At 40.5% G+C, this 21877-nt stretch overlaps 2 long non-coding RNA genes across 3 annotated transcripts; one reads left to right on the top strand and one right to left on the bottom strand.

Annotated features, from left to right (window-relative positions):
* The first annotated feature begins 603 nt into the window (after positions 1–603).
* Positions 604–12442, top strand: LOC117300587. 2 transcript variants are annotated; one of them, XR_004520177.1, is made up of 7 exons: positions 604–686; positions 2188–2292; positions 3171–3275; positions 3959–4063; positions 7270–7509; positions 8166–8230; positions 10230–12442. It is a non-coding gene; the product is annotated as an uncharacterized LOC117300587 (long non-coding RNA). The 2 variants fall into 2 exon arrangements; XR_004520178.1 differs by lacking the exons at positions 2188–2292; positions 3171–3275 and having other exon boundaries at positions 631–686; positions 10230–12440.
* Positions 12443–14560: 2118 nt separating this feature from the next.
* LOC117300958 lies at positions 14561–19999 on the bottom strand. Its single transcript, XR_004520248.1, has 8 exons — positions 19879–19999; positions 18913–19037; positions 18146–18273; positions 17582–17707; positions 16821–16930; positions 16187–16312; positions 15023–15147; positions 14561–14670 (listed from the first exon to the last, which is right to left on the bottom strand). It is a non-coding gene; the product is annotated as an uncharacterized LOC117300958 (long non-coding RNA).
* Positions 20000–21877: the final 1878 nt, after the last annotated feature.

Below are 21877 nucleotides of genomic sequence, written 5' to 3'. Positions count from 1 at the left end.
AGACTAGTGTCTCGCTCTAGTACCACAAGTTAATTGGTTCAATTTATAACACTTATATAAAACAAGAAATGGTTAGTTTAGATTGTTACCCTTGGGTAATTAGAAGCGATTCTAGTTTAGTGTCTTGCTTAAGGACACAAGTTTTATGACCAGGATTTGAACCCACACCCTGATCACTCAGCCATCAGAATTTGAATCTGATGCACTATACAGCTTGGCTATGACATGCCAATACATAGGAATTAGCAGAAAATCTCTTTCAAACATTTCTTATCTCACTAAGTGATCATTCAGATTGTTACGTCAACCCCCCCCCCCTTCTAGAGAACATATATCGATTCTGCAGAAGTGCATACATTTTTAGGATGAATTTGTATCACAACAATTTTCTACTTGCAGTCAGTGGACAATACAGAGTGTTTACACAAACTAAATCAAAGCACTTGGTTTTGCAAAGCATCAACATTTACAAATCAAAGTTGTACGATGGTTGAAATATGGATTGAAATCAACCAGTTTTCAAGACATGTCATGTATCTCTGATCAATTATAAACAGCTCTTCATCATTCAAATTTTGCAGACATTATTTTCAAGAAGTTATTTGACTGTTGCCATTGACTGATGTTACATCATGAAGGAGATACTGAGCTGCCTCTCTGAGTGAACTCAACTTTCTTCACTGCTGGTAAGTCATGTATAATAATTGTTCCATATCTCTCACCTCAGACAACTCTACACTATGTAGTAACAATACCTACTTTTTATTGGGACATTGTTACCCCTGGTCAGTAAACTCACTGCTACACTCCAGCCACTGTAGGTTACCATGTAACAGCACAGGTCGTCCATGAGATGGGACTAGTTGCACTGATTAGTTAACTCACTGCTACACTCCAGCCACTGTAGGTCAGTCATGTGACGGCACCAGTTGCACTGATTTGTAAACTGACTGCTACACTGCAGCCTATGTGGGTCATTCATGTGATGGCACTAGTTGCGCTGATCAGTAAACTCACTGCTACACTCCAGCCACTGTAGGTCAGTCATGTGACGGCACCATTTGCACTGACTGATTAGTAAACTCAATGCTACACTCCAGCCACTGTAGGTCAGTCATGTGACGGCACCATTTGTGCTGATTAGTAAACTCACTGCTACACTACAACCACTCTAGGTCATTCATGTGACGGCACTAGTTGCACTGATTAGTAAACTCACTGTTACACTCAAGCCACTGTAGGTCATTCATGTGACGGCACTAGTTGCACTGATTAGTAAACTCACAGCTACACTCCAGCCACTGTAGGTCATCAATGTGACGGCACGAGTTGCACTGGTTAGTAAACTCACAGCTACACTCCAGCCAGTGTAGGTCAGTCATGTGACGGCACGAGTTGCACTGATTAGTAAACTCACAGCTACACTCCAGCCACTGTAGGTCATCAATGTGACGGCACGAGTTGCACTGGTTAGTAAACTCACAGCTACACTCCAGCCAGTGTAGGTCAGTCATGTGACGGCACGAGTTGCACTGATTAGTAAACTCACAGCTACACTCAAGCCACTGTAGGTTATCCATGTGGTGGCACTAGTTGCACTGATTAGTAAACTCACTGCTATACTCAAGCCACTGTAGGTCATCCATGTGGTGGCACTAGTTGCACTGATTAGTAAACTCACTGCTATACTCAAGCCACTGTAGGTCATCAATGTGACGGCACTATTTACTCAGCTTTGAGTGATGTTTTTACTCAGCTTTTTCGTTCCATCTGAAAAGTACCATTGCACGCTGCCAGCGTGCAATGGTACTTTTATTTGCTATCAGGCGACGCACAATCCTCCGAACAAATGGCAATGATCTGCTTGTGTTATATAAAAATGGTCTACTGATGAAGAAAACTTCACTTGAAATATGTTTGTCTGAAATGTCATATTTAATGAGAAATAAATAAAACTAATATCCCTTGTGGGGTTGATTGCTCCTGGAGCGTTTTCTTCTTTTAATCGATGTCATTCAAAATGTGTAATCATTCATTTATACTATTTTCTCGTGACCAAGATGGCTGATCAGTCCCAAACTTCTACAGGCTTTTCAAAAGTGTAGTACACTGTCAGCAACTGTTATGTTAGCAAAAACGAATTTTGTAATGTTCCTTTACGACTCTTTATTTTTCATATTTCTGCAGACATCTTGTTCAAGAAGTTATTTGACTGTTGCCGTTGACTGATGTTACATCATGAAGGAGATACTGAGCTGCCTCTCTGCGTGAAGTCAACTTTCTTCATTGCGGGTAAGTCTTGCATTTATTCAACTCTCACCTCTACACAACCCAGTAATAATACCAACTCTTATATAGAGCATTTCCAAAAGAAATTATCATTGTGCTTCGAACATTATAACCCCTGGTTACTGGGGCATTTATTTCATTCCATAAACCATCTCAGCTCCCTTGGAAGTATAGAGCCTGTCCTGACAAGTATGTAGCACACCAAGCTAAACCAATCTAAGCCCTTACAGGTACCCATTTACTCCTGGATTCGGAGAAACAACTATACTGAAGTGTCTTGCCCAAGGATACAAGCATCATGACCTGGATTCGACCCATATCCAGATTCATAATCATCTTCACCTTCTCTTATAAGATGATAAAATTAGTCTGAACTGTTTGCCTCGCCTTCTCTATTCGTTGTCAGGAGCCTGACGAATCCGAGCTTGTGTCAAATGCAATAAACTTCTCTGCCACGGACAAGCCAGTACATATAAATTAGTAGGAGAAACCTCTTTTGAACAGTTTACTAACCTTACTTATGGATCATTTATATAGTTTTGAGGGCCACCCCCCCCCCCTCTCCTTACAGAACAAGTCTTCTCTGCAGAAGTGCCTCAATTTGTGGGACGAGTCTGAACCCAAAAAGCTTTCTACTTAGTGTTAACCAACACAAACCAAAACTACTCCTTTTCAGAACCACCCAAACCCATCTCAAACCTTTCTGGATCGAACTTCCAATATGCAAAGTTTCAAATCCTACAAACTACTTGGTTTTGCAAAAGTTGTGTTATGATAGAAATATTGATGGAAATATTGATTGAAATCAGCCAGTTTACAAGACATGTCATGCATCTTTAATAAATGTTTACACAAATCTTCATATTTTCATATTTGTCTAGACATCTTGTTGAAGAAGTTATTTGCCTGTTGCCATTGACTGATGTTACATCATGAAGGAGATACTGAGCTGCCTCTCTGAGTGAACTCAACTTTCTTCACTGATGGTAAGTCTTGCATTAATTTATTCCATGCACTTTGGTTGTATCTCTCTCCTTTGACAACTCAACATTACGCAGTAATAGTACTACTCTTAGATAAGGACATTATTACCCCCTGGTCATTGGGCCATTTATATCATTCCTTTAACCATCTCAGCTCCCTGGGGAGTATACAGCCAATGCTGTCAAATATGTAGCACACCAAACTAAATTCCCTTGAGCAAGACAGTTAACCACTTGCTTCTCTCCACCCAGGGGTAAAATGGGTACCTGTGAGGGAAGAGATGGTTTATGTGAATGATTAGCTGAGAGCATGGTAACTCGCAGCAACGGCTGTATACTCCCCAGGGAGCTGAGATGGTTTAAGGAATGAAATATATGGCCCAGTGACCGGGGTAATAGGGTAATAGTGTAAGAAGTGCTTTGATACGCCTTTTGGACTGTGATAAAGCGCTATATAAAAATCACTTGTTATTGTTGCAGACAAATTTATCCAAACCCAATTGTTTCATATTAATTTTGGCATACCTCAAAAGTGTTATTTGTGTTAAAACAAACCAAAAACACTATAAAATAAAATCTAAGGTGCATCATGATGGAAATATCGATTGAAATCAGTAAGTTAATAAGAAAGGTCATGCATCTGAGATCAATTATTAACAGCTTTTCATGTTTTCATACTTTTGCAGACATTCTTTTCAAGAAGTTATTTGACTGTTGCCATTGACTGATGTTACATCATGAAGGAGATACTGAGCTGCCTCTCTGAGTGAAGTCAACTTTCTTCACTGCGGGTAAGTCTTGTATTTATTTTTTCCAAGATCTTCGGTTGTATCTCTCTCCTTTGGTTTATGATCCAATACAGTTGAAACGAAACATAGCCAGGCATGATATTGAGTCCTTGGAAAAGAGTTGGATATTTCAAGGGCTGACTACATTTACAAATGGTTTATGCCTGACCAGACATTTCAGGCTATATTTTGTCACATTTTCCAAGATTTTTCCAAGGGCAAAATGTTGATTTGAAATTGGACAAAAGTAGGAAGATTATCATGCCTGAATAGTTGGCCAAGTTCAAGTGGAATTAAAGCATATGTAAACTGCAGTAGTTGTCAAAGAATAGTATTTGTATGTTCTGTGAATGAACCAAGTGTACATGAATACAAACCTGCGAAAAGTTAGGCTCAACTTATCAATAGCCAATATGCACAAACGCTGTTCAAAAAATATTCTGCAAAGTTGGAAAGTTAACCAGGCTGCCAAAATGGCCACCATGCTGTAGTTTACATGCAACTACATGTAAGGTAGGTTTTATAGTTTTGTACCACATTGGTGTGCAGCTGGGAAAAGGCACGGTCTTCGTAACTTGCCAGACAAGTTTTGGGAACATAGAGTTTAATGGGTGTAAAGGGTCTATGGGTTTTAGACCATTTGAAAGGGATTATGTTGACCATTTTAAAAAGATTGTCTTCACCTGAAACAATTATTGTACGCTACTTTATAGGGGCTATCGCACATAATAGATCTTGCCATACTGTATATTGCTTATAATCTGTTCTGACACTCCAAAATGTAACATAGGAGTCCTCTATTAATACATATAGGACGCTTGGGACACTTCACAGCTACACTATGCACTTTAAAAAATATGTTACATTATGTGTAATAATTACGTTAGTACCTTATAAGCTTGCACCCCAACATGTGAATGGCTATGAATGTCAAATGAATTTTAGCCAACAGATCTTAAAGGCAACTGGACACGTTTGTAATTATCAAAGACCAGTATTCTCACTTAGTGTTTCCAACTAATGCATAAAATAACAAATCTGTGAAAATTTTGGCTCAATCGGTCATCGAAATTGCCAGAAAATACTAAAGAAAAAATACCCTTGTTGCACAAATGAGTAAGGCTTCAGGACTGAAGTCTTTCTCAGATTCCGATATTTGTGTGAGAATTTACCTCTTTCCTCAGAGGGAGTCAATTCTTCACCAGACATTTCATGCTATTTAATCACAGTTTTTCAGAATTTTCCAAGGGCAAAATATTAACTTGAAATCGGATCAAAGTAGTAAAAATATCATGCCTGAGTAGGTGACATCCCCCTGCCAAAACCATGCAGTTCAAGTGGGATTAAAGTATTGTAAACTGTGGTAATTGGCAAAGACCAGTATTTGAACATTATGTGAACAAACTTTCCTCTCCCTGTCCCAAGCTAAATTGAACATTGTGATATTTTCATAAGTTAAAGGTTGCATTCATCAGTTCACGATATTTCTGTTTGTATCAATTAATTTTCTCGAATATGAGGTGATATGTACTTTCATGATTTCAAGTTTTCATTCTGTCTAGTGCACATTGAAAACCCTAATAGTTGCTTTTAGAAATTTTTTTCAAATGTCACCATTTCAGCAACTTTTTCACAGTCAACACATGGGGGTATGTCTGACAATATACTGGGGAAAAATAACAACACCAAAGCTTGAATTTCAGTAGTCAAGGGTTGCTGTGAAAAATTCCCTTTAAATTCACGATTTTTCTGTTTATTATCAATTAATTGTATCGAATTCGTGGTGAATTATGATGTTTTACACTGCTTGCTCCTCGCCGCAGCGGGCGCTATTTTTGTAAACAAACCAAGCCAAGAAACTTTAGAACATCATCACGTGAAAACTAGTTGTTACAATGTATAACAAAACATCGAATCTATTGATGTAATACATTTACATGTTGCGGCCCATGTGCGGCACGCTGGTCTTTGATGTGAAAACGTGGCCGACAAATTTTATCTTTGCGGTTGCTACTGTTTCGTTCCCGCTACGCACGGACAATAGCAAGGTTATTTGGGGGTACGAACGTTTATCATTCAACCATCTTCTTTACCACAAACAATCCTTGTTGCAAAACTAAAATAGAACTCAAGTACAACAGATTTCATGTACCGGAAAACAGTATTCACCCACCCCTCGCTTTGAAACACAACTCGAGAAAAACATACAGGACAAACTTGTATCTACTGTGCCTACTTTGCCTTGCTCCGACATGTCCGAGAAGACCGTGTTTGCACCAAGTCAGAGCCCCGTGCAGCGGCCCCCAACCCGCGGCCCCCAACCCAGCCGGGCGAGGGCCCTGCCAGCCCACCCTCGGTCGTGCTCTAAGAACATGTTAACAAAGCAGCGGCACTTCTATACAAAAAAAAACCCCAAAGTGAAACAAAAAGGCCATCGCTTCTGTAACAAGCCCTGGCACTAATTTATGTATTTATTCATTATGTTGCTACATAGTATTTTGGGAGAGCTATCAAAAAACGCACCCCCCCCCCCGAACAATTTATAAATAATTGTAAAACGGAGACGATGTTTAATTTTGTGTACACCCCACAACGTTTTAGATAGTTTGAAATTATTGATTTTGTCCTGAATAAGTCATAATAATTTATATAGTAATTGATTACTTGTTAATTATGACATCATCATTAAAGGATTCCACCGCGCCATCCAATGTCATCACGTCTTAACAAGTTGTTGCAATGTATAACAAAACACAACTCCAAATGCTTGCCGCGCCGCACAGCGAACTTAAAATTATTCATGAACTTGTTCCCGGGTGTCCGCTGAATGGTCCAACATTCCCCAGATAAAACCAATCAGTTTAAAGAACAGCAGCTTAGTTTGCGAATGAATAATTCAACAGCTCCCAGATCTAACCAATCAGTTTAAAGAACAGCAGCTTTAGGATGCTTCTGAATAATTCAACAGCTCCGTGATCTAAGTGACCAATCAGTTTAAAGAACAGCATATTTAGGATGCCTCTGAATAATTCAGTGGTGAACTCCCACCCATTACTGCAATGAAAAGAGCATTGTGTTTGAGTATGTCTGGCGCTCGGTCGGAAAGGTTGAACAAGAGCTGCAACCGTTTACCACTTTAATCCTATTGAAGTTACTCTAAAAATAGCCTGGGTTTCAAATGAAGTTAACTTCTTTACCTTGTATTGCAGACAGCTGGTTTTCGAAAACGCCCGTTTTGAAAAGGTGTCCTTTGTGTGGAAGAGGGCGCTCCACCGTGCGGAGACCGTATAAAATGCCAGGTCCTTGGGCCATTGGTTTCATTCTTGTTCTGATGCTGGTCGTGGAAGGTGCCTTGCCGATGCTCTTGATGTTCTGAGCATGATGATGTCAACCTTTGGGTCCTTAGTGGTCTCAGTCCCGTACCATTGACACCCAAGCTACACCAACATGTAAGTTTCTCTCCTCATTCCTTATATCAACTTGTCTTTTCTTCAATAGTTTAAACATCTATACTTTCTTTCTCGTACCGTACTCAAGTGTAGCATTCAATATATCAACTTGTCTATTCTGTAATATTTTAAACACTTTTTACTACCATTGCATTTGCTTGAATGAAATATCTTGAAACTCTGCAACCAATTTGAAACTTTGCAACCAATTTTTTGACAAATGTCTTAACACTTTGTGACCACTTGCATTCATTAATGTCTGAAATTGCTGCTCTTTGCTGTCAAGCTTGTCAATTTATAATTACCTACAATGCCTCTTCAGTGAAGTTGTACAAGTATATCACAATTAAATGTACTTGTTATTTGCAATATCATTCACTGTACTTTTCTCTGAGCTTGATGGTGTTGGCTGCAAAGTGCATTTATATTTAGCTGAAATTGCTCTGAAACATTACCACAATTTGCATTATTTTTGTTTGAATTTTTTACAATTTAGTTGAAACTGCTAATGCTGCGACTGTAATTGCATACTAAACTGTTTTTTTCTGGCCGACTTGTGACCAAAATGTTCTGTGATTTGACTATGCTTTAGTGAGATTGTACAAATGTATTGAATTGCAATGAGATTGACCATGTAATTTCTTGTTCAATTTCAGCCGACCCTCTGCCCTGAAGGATGTCTGCCCGAAGGATGTCCGCCCGAATCCAACTTCAAAACATTGTAAGTTATACTTCTTTTTACATCACACAATGTGCATCAAATTGTTTTTAAACTTGCAACAAATTGCATTTATATTTGCTTGACATTGCTTTTACTGCATATACGTTAAATTGAAATTGCTTTGAAAAATACCGCAAATTGCATTTAGTAATGTTTGAAGTTTCTTTAAACTTGTCAACCATTTATATTTGGCCGAGATTGCTTTGAAACATAACTCCAGATTGATTTTGTTATTTTTATTTGCTGCGAACTGCATTTATATTTGCCAAACTTGCTCGTTGCCATGCGCATGTGAACGCGATTAGTTTGAAATTACTTTTGAAACATAACCAGATTTTGCACTTGAGGTTTTTTTTATTTTGTTGTTTTACTTTGCACCAACCTATATTAATATTGGGCTGACATTGCTTTCAAACCTAACCACATATTGCATTTAGTGTTAAACTTTGTTACAAACTGCATTTATATTTAATAATTGGTTAAAATTGCTACCGCTGGAAACTGCTTTAGATTGCCTTAAAACATGGCTGCAAACTGGGTTTTTTTCTTGTTTGAAATTTGTATTGCTGCATTTGTGTTTGGTCGAAATTGCTATGCTTTTTATCTTTGCATTGAAACATCACTACAATATGCATTTGAACTTATTTGAATTGTTTAAGCTTCAATGCTTTTTTTTCTCTGTTGAATTTCTATTGCTGTGAACTGCATTTACACTTTGCTGATATTGCGTTGAAACATTACCACATATATTGCATTTGAAATTGGTTGAATACTTCAAAACTTTGCTGCAATTTTCAAAACTTTGCTGCCACTTGCATTCGAGTTAAATTACTTTGAAATCGCCTTCAAACATTACCACATCAAATTTGTTTGATCTTGTTAAAACTTCTGCTACAATTCCTTTTTTTTTGGTTTAAATTGCTTTTGCTGCCATTTGCATTTAAATTTAGTTAAATTACTTTCAAATAGCTTTCAAACATTACCACAGATTGCTTCTGAATTTTTTTGAACTTGTAAAAACTTTTGCTACAAACTGCATAATTATTTGGTCGAAATTGCTTTTGCTGCCACTTGCATTTTAATTTAGTTAAATTATTTTGAAATAGCTTTCAAACATTACAACAGATTGGTCTGAATTTGTTTGAACTTGTAAAAACTTTTGCTACAAACTGCATTATTATTTGGTTGAAATTGCTTTTGCTGCCACTTGCATTTAGATTTAGTTAAATTACTTTGAAACGGCTTTCAAACATTACCACAGATTGCTTCTGAATTTGTTTGAACTTGTAAAAACCTTTGCTACAAACTGCATTATTATTTTGTTGAAATTGCTTTTGCTGCCACTTGCATTTTAATGAAGTTAAATTACTTTGAAACGGCTTTCAAACATGACCACAGATTGCGTCTGAATTTGTTTGAACTTGTATAAAAGTTTGCTGCAAACAACAGTTAAATTTGTGCTAGTTGCATTTATCTTTGGCTGAGATAACATTACTGCTTTGAAACATAACTGCAAATTGCATTTGAATTTGATTGAAATATTGTTAAACTTTGGTGCAGACTTGTTTTGGTTGAATTTGCTATTGCTGCGATCTGCATTTATGCTTACTACACCTTCTTTATATATTTGGCTGAAATTGCTTTTGCTTCTGCTTCATTTGCACTTGATTGAACTTTCATTGAAACATCTCCTCAGTTTGCATTTTAATTTGTTTGAAATGGCTTTTGCTGCAATCTGCAATTATATTTGGTTGAAACTTTGCATCTAAAAATTCCGCTAAACATTTGCCAGCAATTGCATAAAACTTTGCTTTAAATTTGTTTGGATTTGCATCAAATTTTGTGGAAACTTGTGTTATAATATTGCTGAACAATTTCCAAAAAACCTTGCTAGAAATTGAAACTTTGCCTCTTTTCAGTAGGCATTGTGTGCATTAATTATACACTGGGTACAACAGTTTGCTTCATTGTTAACTGATTTCTATTGTCTATCATACAGGTGATATTGAACAATGCTGACTTGCAAATGTGTTGTGGTTCTGGTTCGTCATCAACCCAAGAACTTGCTGTTGAAGAGATGAACTGTTGCAGTCCAAGATTTGAAAGTAAAACTTTAAACATTTAATGTCTATATATTTGTAAAAATTTCATCCAACAATGTTTGGATTTGTATCGAATTTGCTAGAAATGGCTTTTAACCTTTGCTAAGAATGGCAAGAAACTTTGCTGAAAATGGCGTTAAACTTTGCTAGAAATGTTTGTTAAAACAGCACCAAACTTTGCTAGAAAGTGTGTGTTAATTTTGATTACAAGAAACTGTGCTAAAAACTTTGCATAAAATAGCGTAAACCTTTGCTAGAAATTGCATCAAAATTGCGTCAAACTTGGGTATTGCATCAAGATTTCCTTAATATTTGCATATAATTTGTTTAATAAAATGCATGATCATTTTGATTACAAGAGACTATGCCAAAAACTTTACTAGAAACTTTACTTTGCTGAAAATTGTGTCAAACTCTGCTGAAAATTGCATAAAACTTGCTGCTAGAAAAAAAAAAAAAAAAAGGTGTTAACATGCTGCTTAACATGGCCAAAACCTTTGCTAAAAATTGCTACAAACTTTGTATAAAATGGCGTCAAACTTTGCTGAAATTGCATAAAATTTTGCTTAATAATGGCGTCAAACTTTGCTAGAATTTACAAGAAACTTTGCTTCAAATTGCATCAAACTTGGCTTGGCTATTGCATCAAAATGTGTTTGAATTTTGTTTAAAGATTTGTGTTAATTTTTAATGTAAGAAACTATATGCTAGAAACTGTGTCAAACTAGAAACTTTGCTGAAAATGGTGTTAAACTTTCCCAAGAATTTTGCTAAACATGGCGTCAAACTCTGCTAAAAATTTGCATCAAAATCTGCTCGAAATTTTGCTTAAAAATTGCGTCAAACTTTGCTAGATATTTTATTAGACTTTGCAAGATACTTTGCTTGAAATGGCGTGAAACTTTGCTAAAAATTTGCATCAGAATCTGCTCGAAATTTTGCTTAAAAATGGAGTCAAACTTTGCTAGAAATTTCTTTAGACTTTGCAAGATACCTCTGCTAAAAATGGCGTCAAACTCTGCTAAAAACTTTGCTTAAAATGGCGTCAAACTTTGCTAAAACATGCAAGAAACTTTGCTTCAAATTGCATCAAACTTGGCTTGGCTATTGCATCAAAATGTGTTTGAGTTTTGTTTAAAAATTTGTGTTAATTTTGAATGTAAGAAACTATATGCTAGAAACTGTGTCCAACTGTGCTAGAAACTTTGCTGAAAATGGTGGAAAACTTTCACAAGATTTTTGCTGAAAATGGCGTCAAACTTTGCTAAAAATTTGCATCAAAATCTGCTCGAAATTTTGCTTAAAAATGGCGTCAAACTTTGCTAGAAATTTTATTAGACTTTGCAAGATACTTTGCTTAAAATGGCGTCAAACTTTGCTAAAAATTTGCATCAAAATCTGCTCGAAATTTTGCTTAAAAATGGCGTCAAACTTTGCTAGAAATTTTATTAGACTTTGCAAGATACTTTGCTTAAAATGGCGTCAAACTTTGCTAAAAATTTGCATCAAAATCTGCTCGAAATTTTGCATAAAAATGGCGTCAAACTTTGCTAGAAATTTTATTAGACTTTGCAAGATACTTTGCTTAAAATGGCGTCAAACTTTGCTAGAAATTTTATTAGACTTTGCAAGATACTTTGCTTAAAATGGCGTGAAACTTTGCTACAAAATTGCATCAACCTCTGCTTAAAATGTTGCTTAAAAATGGCATCAAACTCTGCTAAAAACTTTGCTTCAAATGGCGTCAAACTTTGCTAAAATTTGCATCAAACTGTTCCAAAATGTGTTTGAATTTTGTTTATAAAATATTTGCTTTAATTTTGATTGAAAAATTCCCTTCATGTATTGTAAACACTTTCTTTAATTTTGCATTTAAATTTTGCCTAAATTTTGAACTTAATTTGTAATTACTGTCTTTAACTTGTTTCACAATATGTACTTTTTGAAACTACAATAAACTTGTTACTTTTCACTCATGTCCTAGCACTTTATTTCACAAGTCCGACTAATTTCCGGAGTAGTTCCGCCAAATCAGCAAGTAACTTTTCCAAAAGTTCCTTGCTGATTTGGTGGAACTACTTCAAATAATTTAAAATAATTTTTTAAATAATATAATAATATATATATACATACATAAAATAAAATAAAATAAAATAAAATAAAATAAAAATGAAAATTAAAGAAAAATAAAACGAGAAACACTTATAAATACCCCCAAAAAAATTTTTCGGAGAACAATAGGGATTAAAAATCGCCGCGCCCTTCGGGCGCATCCTGCGGGGCTCCGCCCCGCCGCCCCAGGGGGGCTCCGCCCCCCTATCCCCCCGGGCTAGGATGGTGGGAGGGGATGGCTAGGATGGTGGGAGGGGATGGCTAGGATGGTGGGAGGGGATGGCTAGGATGGTGGGAGGGGATGGCTAGGATGGTGGGAGGGGATGGCTAGGATGGTGGGAGGGGATGGCTAGGATGGTGGGAGGGGATGGCTAGGATGGTGGGAGGGGATGGCTAGGATGGTGGGAGGGGATGGCTAGGATGGTGGGAGGGGATGGCTAGGATGGTGGGAGGGGATGGCTAGGATGGTGGGAGGGGATGGCTAGGATGGTGGGAGGGGATGGCTAGGATGGTGGGAGGGGATGGCTAGGATGGTGGGAGGGGATGGCTAGGATGGTGGGAGGGGATGGCTAGGATGGTGGGAGGGGATGGCTAGGATGGTGGGAGGGGATGGCCATAGATAGTGTTCTTACGCTTTTTAGACAGTTGGTATTCCCGTACAGATGGCCGTGGATAGTGTACTCGCGCTTTTAACACAGTTGGTATTCCCGTACAGATGGCCGTGGATAGTGTACTCGCGCTTTTTAGACAGTTGGTATTCTCGTACAGATGGCCATGGATAGTGTACTCGCGCTTTTTAGACAGTTGGTATTCTCGTACAGATGGCCGTGGATAGTGTACTCGCGCTTTTTAGACAGTTGGTATTCTCGTACAGATGGCCGTGGATAGTGTACTCGCGCTTTTTAGACAGTTGGTATTCTCGTACAGATGGCCGTGTATAGTGTACTCGCGCTTTTTAGACAGTTGGTATTCTTGTACAGGTGTACCGTCGCTTTTTTTTCTTTTCTACTTCTTTACCCATTATAATTCACCCTGAATTTTATGCTTCTCCATTCAATTGTTCTTACCATTACTAACGCATTAAAATATATTTAACATTTTAACACAACAAATTCAACACTTCTCATTTCATTGGCTTATAATTCATCGTTATTTATTCATTTTTTATTAGTACTCATTACTTGCAATCATTACAATGGAAAATTACTGTAATCAACTTAATCGTCATCATACTCCTATGTAATGCTATCATTATTAATACTCCAACCAATATTTAGGTTCTACATCATAATCAGACAATGCATTCCACTATTAGTTCACCGGTAACAGCCACCTTGCCGACTACGTTCAGTTTACGTTTCCAAAATACATCTGACAATCGCGGAGTCATTCCGTTGCAATCTCTTTGATAGAAACAAACTCTTCGATTACTCAACAATCTGCAAAGGAAATAACACACATATTTAGAAAATTTATTGCAATACGAAGATAATCATCACGTTTTGGCAAAAAGCGATATTCAGGAGTTCGACAGATAAACTCACAATTTTTCAACTGTTACTTTAGAAACAGCAGACCCAACAACGGTCATCTCTGTTGGTTGTCGACGCATGTCTTTGCAGTTCACCACTAGCAGGGGACCAATGATAACTAATAGGGCATTTTTAACTGAATAATTTCAACATACCTCGTGCAAGGAGGTCCAAAACGGAACGGTCCGGGTTGATCTTTATAGCAACATCTTCACTTGCATAAAGCTTGTGGCCGTGATCGATACTCTTCATTCACTTCATCAATTACTCAACAATCTGCAAAAGAAATAACACACACTATTACAAACTTCATTGCAACATGGAGATAACCATAACGTTTCTGCATCAAGTCTTTCTATACTTATGCCCAGTGAAAGCAATATTCAGGAGTTCAACAGCTACAATAAGGACATGCACTATTTGCCGTTGATTACTTTGAAACAGCAGACTCGGACCCAACAAAGGTCACCTCTTCTTTGTTGGTTGTCGTCACAAATCTTTGCGGTTCACCACTGGCAGGGGACCGATGATAAATAATGGGCCATTTTAACTTATCGGTTTCAACATACGTCATGCAAGGAAGGAGTGATGCATAGCGGTCCAAAACATAACAATCCAGGTTGACCTTGAGAGAAGCATCTTCACTTGCATAGAGCTTGTGTCCGTGATAGATGCTCTTCAATCAAACCATAATCTGCAAACAAAGTAAGAAACACCATAATAAACACTACGAGAGAAGATACAACAAATTGGTTGGCAAAGAAATTGGCCACTACAAAAGAGACCTGTCCACTATCGACTGCCACTTGCGGACCGCTAGCTTTAACAAAGTAGGGCAGAGAGAGTATGCCTACGATGGGCCAACAGGGACCATCAGAGGGCTGGCACAAGCATCCCCTCGCTCACTGGGGGTCCACCCTCAGCAGCTGACTTAGGTCAAACGGCGGTCAGAGGGCAGACATTTGTTTGCGGTTCACCACTTGCAGTTTACTGAAGAAGACCAATTACAAGCAATGGGGCATTTTAACTGAACGGTTTCAACATACCTCATGCAAGGAGGAGTGAAGCACAGCAGTCCAAAATATAACAATCCAGGTTGACCTTGACAGAAACATCTTGTGATAAAGAAGGCTATTTTTCTGTGATAGATGCTCTTCAGTCAAACCATAATCTGCAAAAACAAATAAGATACACCGAAATAAACACATTGAAAGAAGATATGAGAGTATGCCCTCCGCAGAAACCTGCCCTATGAAAAAGGTTGAACAGGGAGTTCACCCTATGCACAAAGCATGTGCCCTTTGCACAAAGTTGAACAGAGAGTGTGCCAAATGCACATTGACGGGCAGAGAGTGTTCCCATTGCACAAAGTCGGACCGAGAATGTGCCCACTGCACAAAGTCCGATAGAGAGTGTACCCTCAACACAAAGTCAGACAGAGAGTCCTGCCCTATGCATAAAGTCGGACAGAGAGTGTGCCCTCTGCACAAAGTAGGGCAGAGAATTGTGCCCTTTGCACAAAGTAGGGCAGAGAGTGGTGCCCTCTGCACAAAGTGGGAGAGAGTGGTGCCCTCTGCCCAAAGTAGGGCAGAGAGTGAGCCCTCTGCCCAAAGTTGGACAGAGAATGGTGCCCTCTGCACAAAGTAGGGCAGAAACCTGCCCTATGAAAAAGGTTGAACAGGGAGTTCACTCATGCACAAAGTCTGATGGAGAGGGTGCCCTCTGCACGAAAAAGTAGGGCAGAGAATGTGCCCTCTGCACAAAGTTGAACAGAGAGTGTACCCTCATCACAAAGTCAGACAGAGAGTGTACCCCCAACACAAAGTCGGACCAGAGAGTCCTGCCCTATGCACAAAGTCGGACCAGAGAGTGTGCCCTATGCACAAAGTAGGGCAGAGAATTGTGCCCTCTGCCCAAAGTCGGACAGAGAGTGGTGCCCTCTGCACAAAGTCGGGCAAAGAGTGTGCCCACTGCACAAAGTAGGGCAGAGAGTATGCCTACGATGGGCCAACAGGGACCATCAGAGGGCTACCACTAGTGGACTGCTGGCACAAGCGTCCCCTCGGTCACTGGGGGTCCACCCTCAGCAGCTGACTTAGGTCCAACGGCGGTCAGAGGGCAAACATTTGTTTGCGGTTCACCACTTCCAGCTTACTGACGAAGACCAATTGCAAGCAATGGGGCATTTTAACTGAACGGTTTCAACATACCTCATGCAAGGAAGGAGTGAAGCACAGCAGTCCAAAATATAACCATCCAGGTTGACCTTGACAGAAACATCTTGTGATAAAGAAGGCTTTTTTTCCGTGATAGATGCTCTTCAGTCAAACCATAATCTGCAAACAGAATAAGATATACCGAAATAAACACATTGAAAGAAGATATGAGAGTATGCCCTCCGCACATAGTAGGGCAGAAACCTGCCCTATAAAAAAGGTTGAACAGCGAGTTCACCCTATGCACAAAGTCTGATGGAGAGGGTGCCCTTTGCACAAAAGTAGGGCCCCTCTTTCACTGGGGGTCTACCTTCAGCAGCTCACTTAGGTCCGATGACAGTCAGCTTAGTTAGTTTGCACAAAGTTGGGCAGAGAGTGTGCCCTCTGCACAAAGTTGAGCAGAGATAGTGCCCTCTGCACAAAGTCAGGCAGAGGGTGTGCCATATGCACAAATACAGAAGGAGAGTGTGTTATGCACATAGTCAGGCACAGAGTGTGACCTTTGCACATAAGTCGTGGCAGAGAGTGTGCCCTCTGCACAAAGTCAGGCAGAGAGTGTGCCCTTTGCTCACTGCCGGTGGACCAATGACAAGCAATGGGCCATTTTTAATCAAGGGTTTCAACATACCTCAGACAAGACAGGAGTGATGCATAACAATCTAGGTCGACGTTGATAGAAACATCTTCAGTTGAGTAAAGCTTTTGTCCATCATAGATGCTGCTCATTCAAACTTTAATCTGCAAACAAAATAAGATACACCATAATAAACACTTCATCCAAACAATACTGCATGAACATGGAATGTTTTCAAGACATAGCCCACTTTTAGATTGAACATTATTTGTACAGCACAACAACGGTTTTGAGCAAATGAAATGAATTGGTCCGAGAAGGATTTGTACAGTAACACTAAAACTTGGTTAACCCTCTGAACAAATCCGGACAGGGAGTGTTCCCTTTGCACAAAGTCAGAAAGAGTGTGCCATTGGCACAAAGTTAGGCAGAGAGTGTGCCCTCTGCACAAAGTCGGGCAGATAGTATACTTTTTCCACATACCCTCAACACAAAGTAGGGGACAGAATTGTGCCCTTTGTACAGAGTAGGGCAGAGAATTGGCCTACGATGGGCCAACAGGGACCATCAGAGGGCTACCACTAGTGGACTGCTGGCACAAGCGTCCCCTCGCTCACTGGGGGTCCACCCTCAGCAGCTGACTTAGGTCCAACATTGTTCAGCTATTAGTCTATCATTGGTCCTCTGGTGGCTGCTGACACAGGAGGACCGTTGGTCAGCGGTCAGACATTTGTTTGAGGTTCACAACTGGCACCTCACTGACGAGGGACCAATTACAAGCAATGGGGCATTTTAAGTGAACGGTTTCAACATACCTCATGCAAGGAAGGAGTGAAGCATAGCAGTCCAAAGCATAACAATCCAGGTTGAACTTGACAGATACATCTTCAGATAAAGGAAGCTCATTTTCGTAAAAGATACTCTTCATTCACTCCATAAATCTGTGAACAAAATAAGATACACCATAATAAACACTTCATCCACATGGTACTGCATGAATATGCAATGTTTTCAAGACATGGTCCAGTTTTACTTTAAGCAACCAAAAGGTTTTTCGTGGATATAACAAACTTGGGTTGGGAAACATTAGTACATTCCTAGATCACCTTGGAATGTTCAGAGAGATGTTACATTGCTCAGCAGTACAACGTCACGATTACCAAAGAAATCACAGGCTCACATGCAAAATGTCTGGCGGGTATCGCTGTGATGTGGGTGGGTTGCAGTATATATTGAGCAGTGCTACATAGCCTTGGGTCCGACAACATTCAGCTAATAGTCCATCCTCGCTCCTCTGTCAACACAGAGCGGGCTGACAAATCTGTGCAGTTCACAGATGACATGCAAAGGGTTAATTTAAGTCAAAGGTTTCAACATACCTCGGTCAAGGGAGGAGTGATGCAAAGCCATCCCAAACATATCAATCCAGGTTGACCTTTATAGAAACATCTTCTCATGAAGAAAGCTTTCGTCCTTGATAGAGACTGCTCTTCAACCAGTGAATAACCTGCAAAATACAATAAAATATACTGTTAGTAACATTTCATTGGGTGTCATAATGTTTGGGCATATTTCATAAACAGTGCAACATTTGAAGGAACAACATGAGCCTAAAGAAAAAAAACCAAAAGCAGCACAGCAAACTTTGGAAGAGAGTACATGCCTGTGACACAAACCTGCCCTATGCACAAAGTAGGGCAGAGTGTGTGCCCCTTGCAGAGAGTTCACCCTATGCACAAAAGTTGAGCAGACACTGTGCCATATGCACATTGTCGGACAGAGAGTGTGCCCTCTGCACAAAGTAGGGCAGAGAGTGTGCCCTCTGCACAAAGTAGGGCAGAGAGTATGCCCGTCGGACAATGTTTGGCAGAGAGTATGCCTATGATGGGCCAACAGGGACAATCAGAGTGCTACCACTAGTGGACTGCTGGCACAAGCGTCCCCTAGCCCCACTAGGGGTCCACCTTTAGCAGCTGACTTGGGTCCGACATAGGTGAGCTATTAGACTATCATTGGTCCTCTGGTGGCTGCTGCTGACACAGGATGACAGTTGGTCAGCGGGCAGACATTTGTTTGCGGTTCACCACTGGCAGCTCACTGACGGTTACAAACAATGGCGCATTTTAACTGAATGGTTTCAACATACCTCATGCAAGGAAGGAGTGAAGCATAGCGGTCCAACATATAACAATCTGGGTTGACCTTGATAGAAACATCTTCAGTTGAATAAAGCTTTCGTCCATCATTGATGCTCTTCATTCACTCCATCATCTGCAAATAAAATAAGATACACCATAATAAATGTTTCAACCAACTGGTACTGCATGAACGAGGAAAGTTTTCCAAGACATGGCCCATTTTTAGTTTGCAATAAATTTAGACACTACAACAAAAACAAAAGTAGGGCAGAGAATGTGCCCTCAGCACAAAGTCGGACAGTAACCTCCCCATGCACAAAGTAGGGCAGAGAGTGTGCCCTCAGCACAAAGAAGGGCAGAGAGGGTGCCCTCGGCACAAAGTAGGTTTGAGAGTGTGCCCTCTGCACAAAGTCGGGCAGATAGTCCTGCCCTTTGCAAAAAGTAGGTTTGAGAGTGTGCCCTCTGCACAAAGTAGGGCAGAGAATGTGCCCTCTGCACAAAGTAGGGCAGAGAGTGTGCCCTCTGCACAAAGTAGGGCAGAGAGTGTGCCCTATGCACAAAGTAGGGCAGAGAGTGTGCCCTCTGCACAAAGTAGGGCATAGAGTGTGCCCTCTGCACAAAGTAGGGCAGAGAGTGTGCCCTCTGCACAAAGTAGGGCAGAGAGTATGCCCGTCGGACAATGTTTGGCAGAGAGTATGCCTATGACGGGCCAACAGGGACAATCAGAGTGCTAGCACTAGTGGACTGCTGGCACAAGCGTCCCCTAGCCCCACTAGGGGTCCACCTTTAGCAGCTGACTTGGGTCCGACATAGGTGAGCTATTAGACTATCATTGGTCCTCTGGTGGCTGCTGCTGACACAGGATGACAGTTGGTCAGCGGGCAGACATTTGTTTGCGGTTCACCACTGACAGCTCACTGACGGGGGACCAATTACAAACAATGGCGCATTTTAACTGAATGGTTTCAACATACCTCATGCAAGGAAGGAGTGAAGCATAGCGGTCCAAAATATACCAATTCGGGTTGACCTTGATAGAAACATCTTCAGTTGAATAAAGCTTTTGTTCATCATAGATGCTCTTCATTCACTCCATCATCTGCAAACAAAATAAGACACACCGTAATGAACACTTTGTCAAAGAAATTGGCTGTTACATCAAAGACATGGTCCACTATCGGCTGCCATCATAGGTCTACGACTAGCGGACCACTGGCACTAACGGTTGTACCCTCAGTTGTTGTTCCGGCAGCAGCGGATGATGTTTGCACTTGGGTGTCACATTGCCATTGATCTTATTGTCATCTGTTATTGTCAGTACCGCCTTCAAGCGCCCCCTCCCCTTTTTTTTACAGTGGGACGGGTGGTTTTTAACTGTGGGGTAGGGTATTAGGGGACATTCTTTGTGGCAGTACGGCTTTGTAGAGGTGCTGGTCACCTGTTCCCTCCTATTTTGCTTCTTGATTTGTATTTTTATATTTTTATGCCAGTGTAAGTCTAATAAAACTAAAGCTAAAACTAAACGAGCGTCCCCTCACTGAGGGTCTGAGGGTCTACCTTCAGCAGCTCACTTAGGTCCGACGACGGTCAGCTAAGTTTGCACAAAGTCAGGCAGAGAGTGTGCCTTCTGCACAAAGTCAGGCAGAGATTTTGCCCTTTGCACAAAGTAGGGCAGAGAGTGTGCCTTCTGCACAAAGTTGGGCAGAGATTTTGCCCTTTGCACATAGTTGGGCAGAGTGTGCCATCTGCATCAAATCGGGCACAGGTTGTGCCAATTGCACAAGGGCAGGCAGAGAGTGTGCCCTTTGCACAAAGTCGGGACAGAGTGTGCACTTTGCACAAAGACAAACAGAAATGTGCCCTCTGTGCAAACTCGGACAGAGAGTATGCCCGTCGGACAATGTTTGGCAGAGAGTATGCCTACGATGGGCCAACAGGGACAATCAGAGGACTACCACAAGTGGACTGCTGGCACAAGCGTCAACTCGCTCACTCGGGATCCACCTCCGACAAGGGTCAGCTATTAGTCCGTCCTCTGTCCGCTACTGACAGAGGAGGACCTTTGGTTAGTGGGTAGACATTTGTTTGCGGTTCACCACTGGCAGCTCACTAATCAATGACAAGCAATGGGGCATTTTAAGTAAATGGTTTCAACATACCTCATGCAAGGAAGGAGTGAAGCATAGCAGTCCAAAGCATAACAATCCAGGTTGATCTTGATAGAAACATCTTCAGTTGAATAAAGCTTTTGTCCATCATTGATGCTCTTCATTCACTCCATCATCTGCAAATAAAATAAGATACACCATAATAAACACTTCATCCAATTGGTACTGCATGACCAAGGAATGTTTTCAAGACTTGGTGTACTCTTAGTTTTAACATAATTTGTACAGTACAACAACAGTTTAAAAAGAAAATACCAAATTTAGCTTGGGAAACATTTGTTCATTCCTAGATCAACTTGGAATGTTTTGAGAGTTGTTACTATATTATTCAGCAGTACGACATCAACTTTCAACAGCTTTGAGAGAGGACACACCAAATTTTTGTGCACAACATTTTGACACTACAACAAACAACTGGTCCACTAGCGAACAACTAGCACAAACTTTTGTGCCCTCAATGGTGGTCCAGCAGCGGCCTAAGAAGGGCTGACAGGGCCATCAGAGGGCTACCACTACTGGACTGCTGGCACAAGTGTCCCCTTGCTCACTGAGGGTCCACCTTTAGCAGCCGATTTAGGTTCAACTGCGATCGGCTATTAGTCCATCATCAGGCCTCTGGCGGCTGCTGACACTGGAGGAACATTGGGGTCCACCAGTGGCACACACTATCAGCACCCTAGGGGTGCCGTTGGTAAACCAATAACGGGCAGATTGCAACTTGGTGGGGCTTAGAGTGTGCCCTCTGCAAAATTCGGGCAAATAGTATACTTCTTTGGACAAAGTCTAACAGAAAGTGTGACTTCTG

Source organism: Asterias rubens, chromosome 16 (assembly GCF_902459465.1).
Source record: "Asterias rubens chromosome 16, eAstRub1.3, whole genome shotgun sequence".
Taxonomy (NCBI): domain Eukaryota; kingdom Metazoa; phylum Echinodermata; class Asteroidea; order Forcipulatida; family Asteriidae; genus Asterias; species Asterias rubens.
The sequence above is the reverse complement of the archived record's forward strand: the minus strand, read 5'-3'. Positions and strand labels throughout refer to the sequence as shown.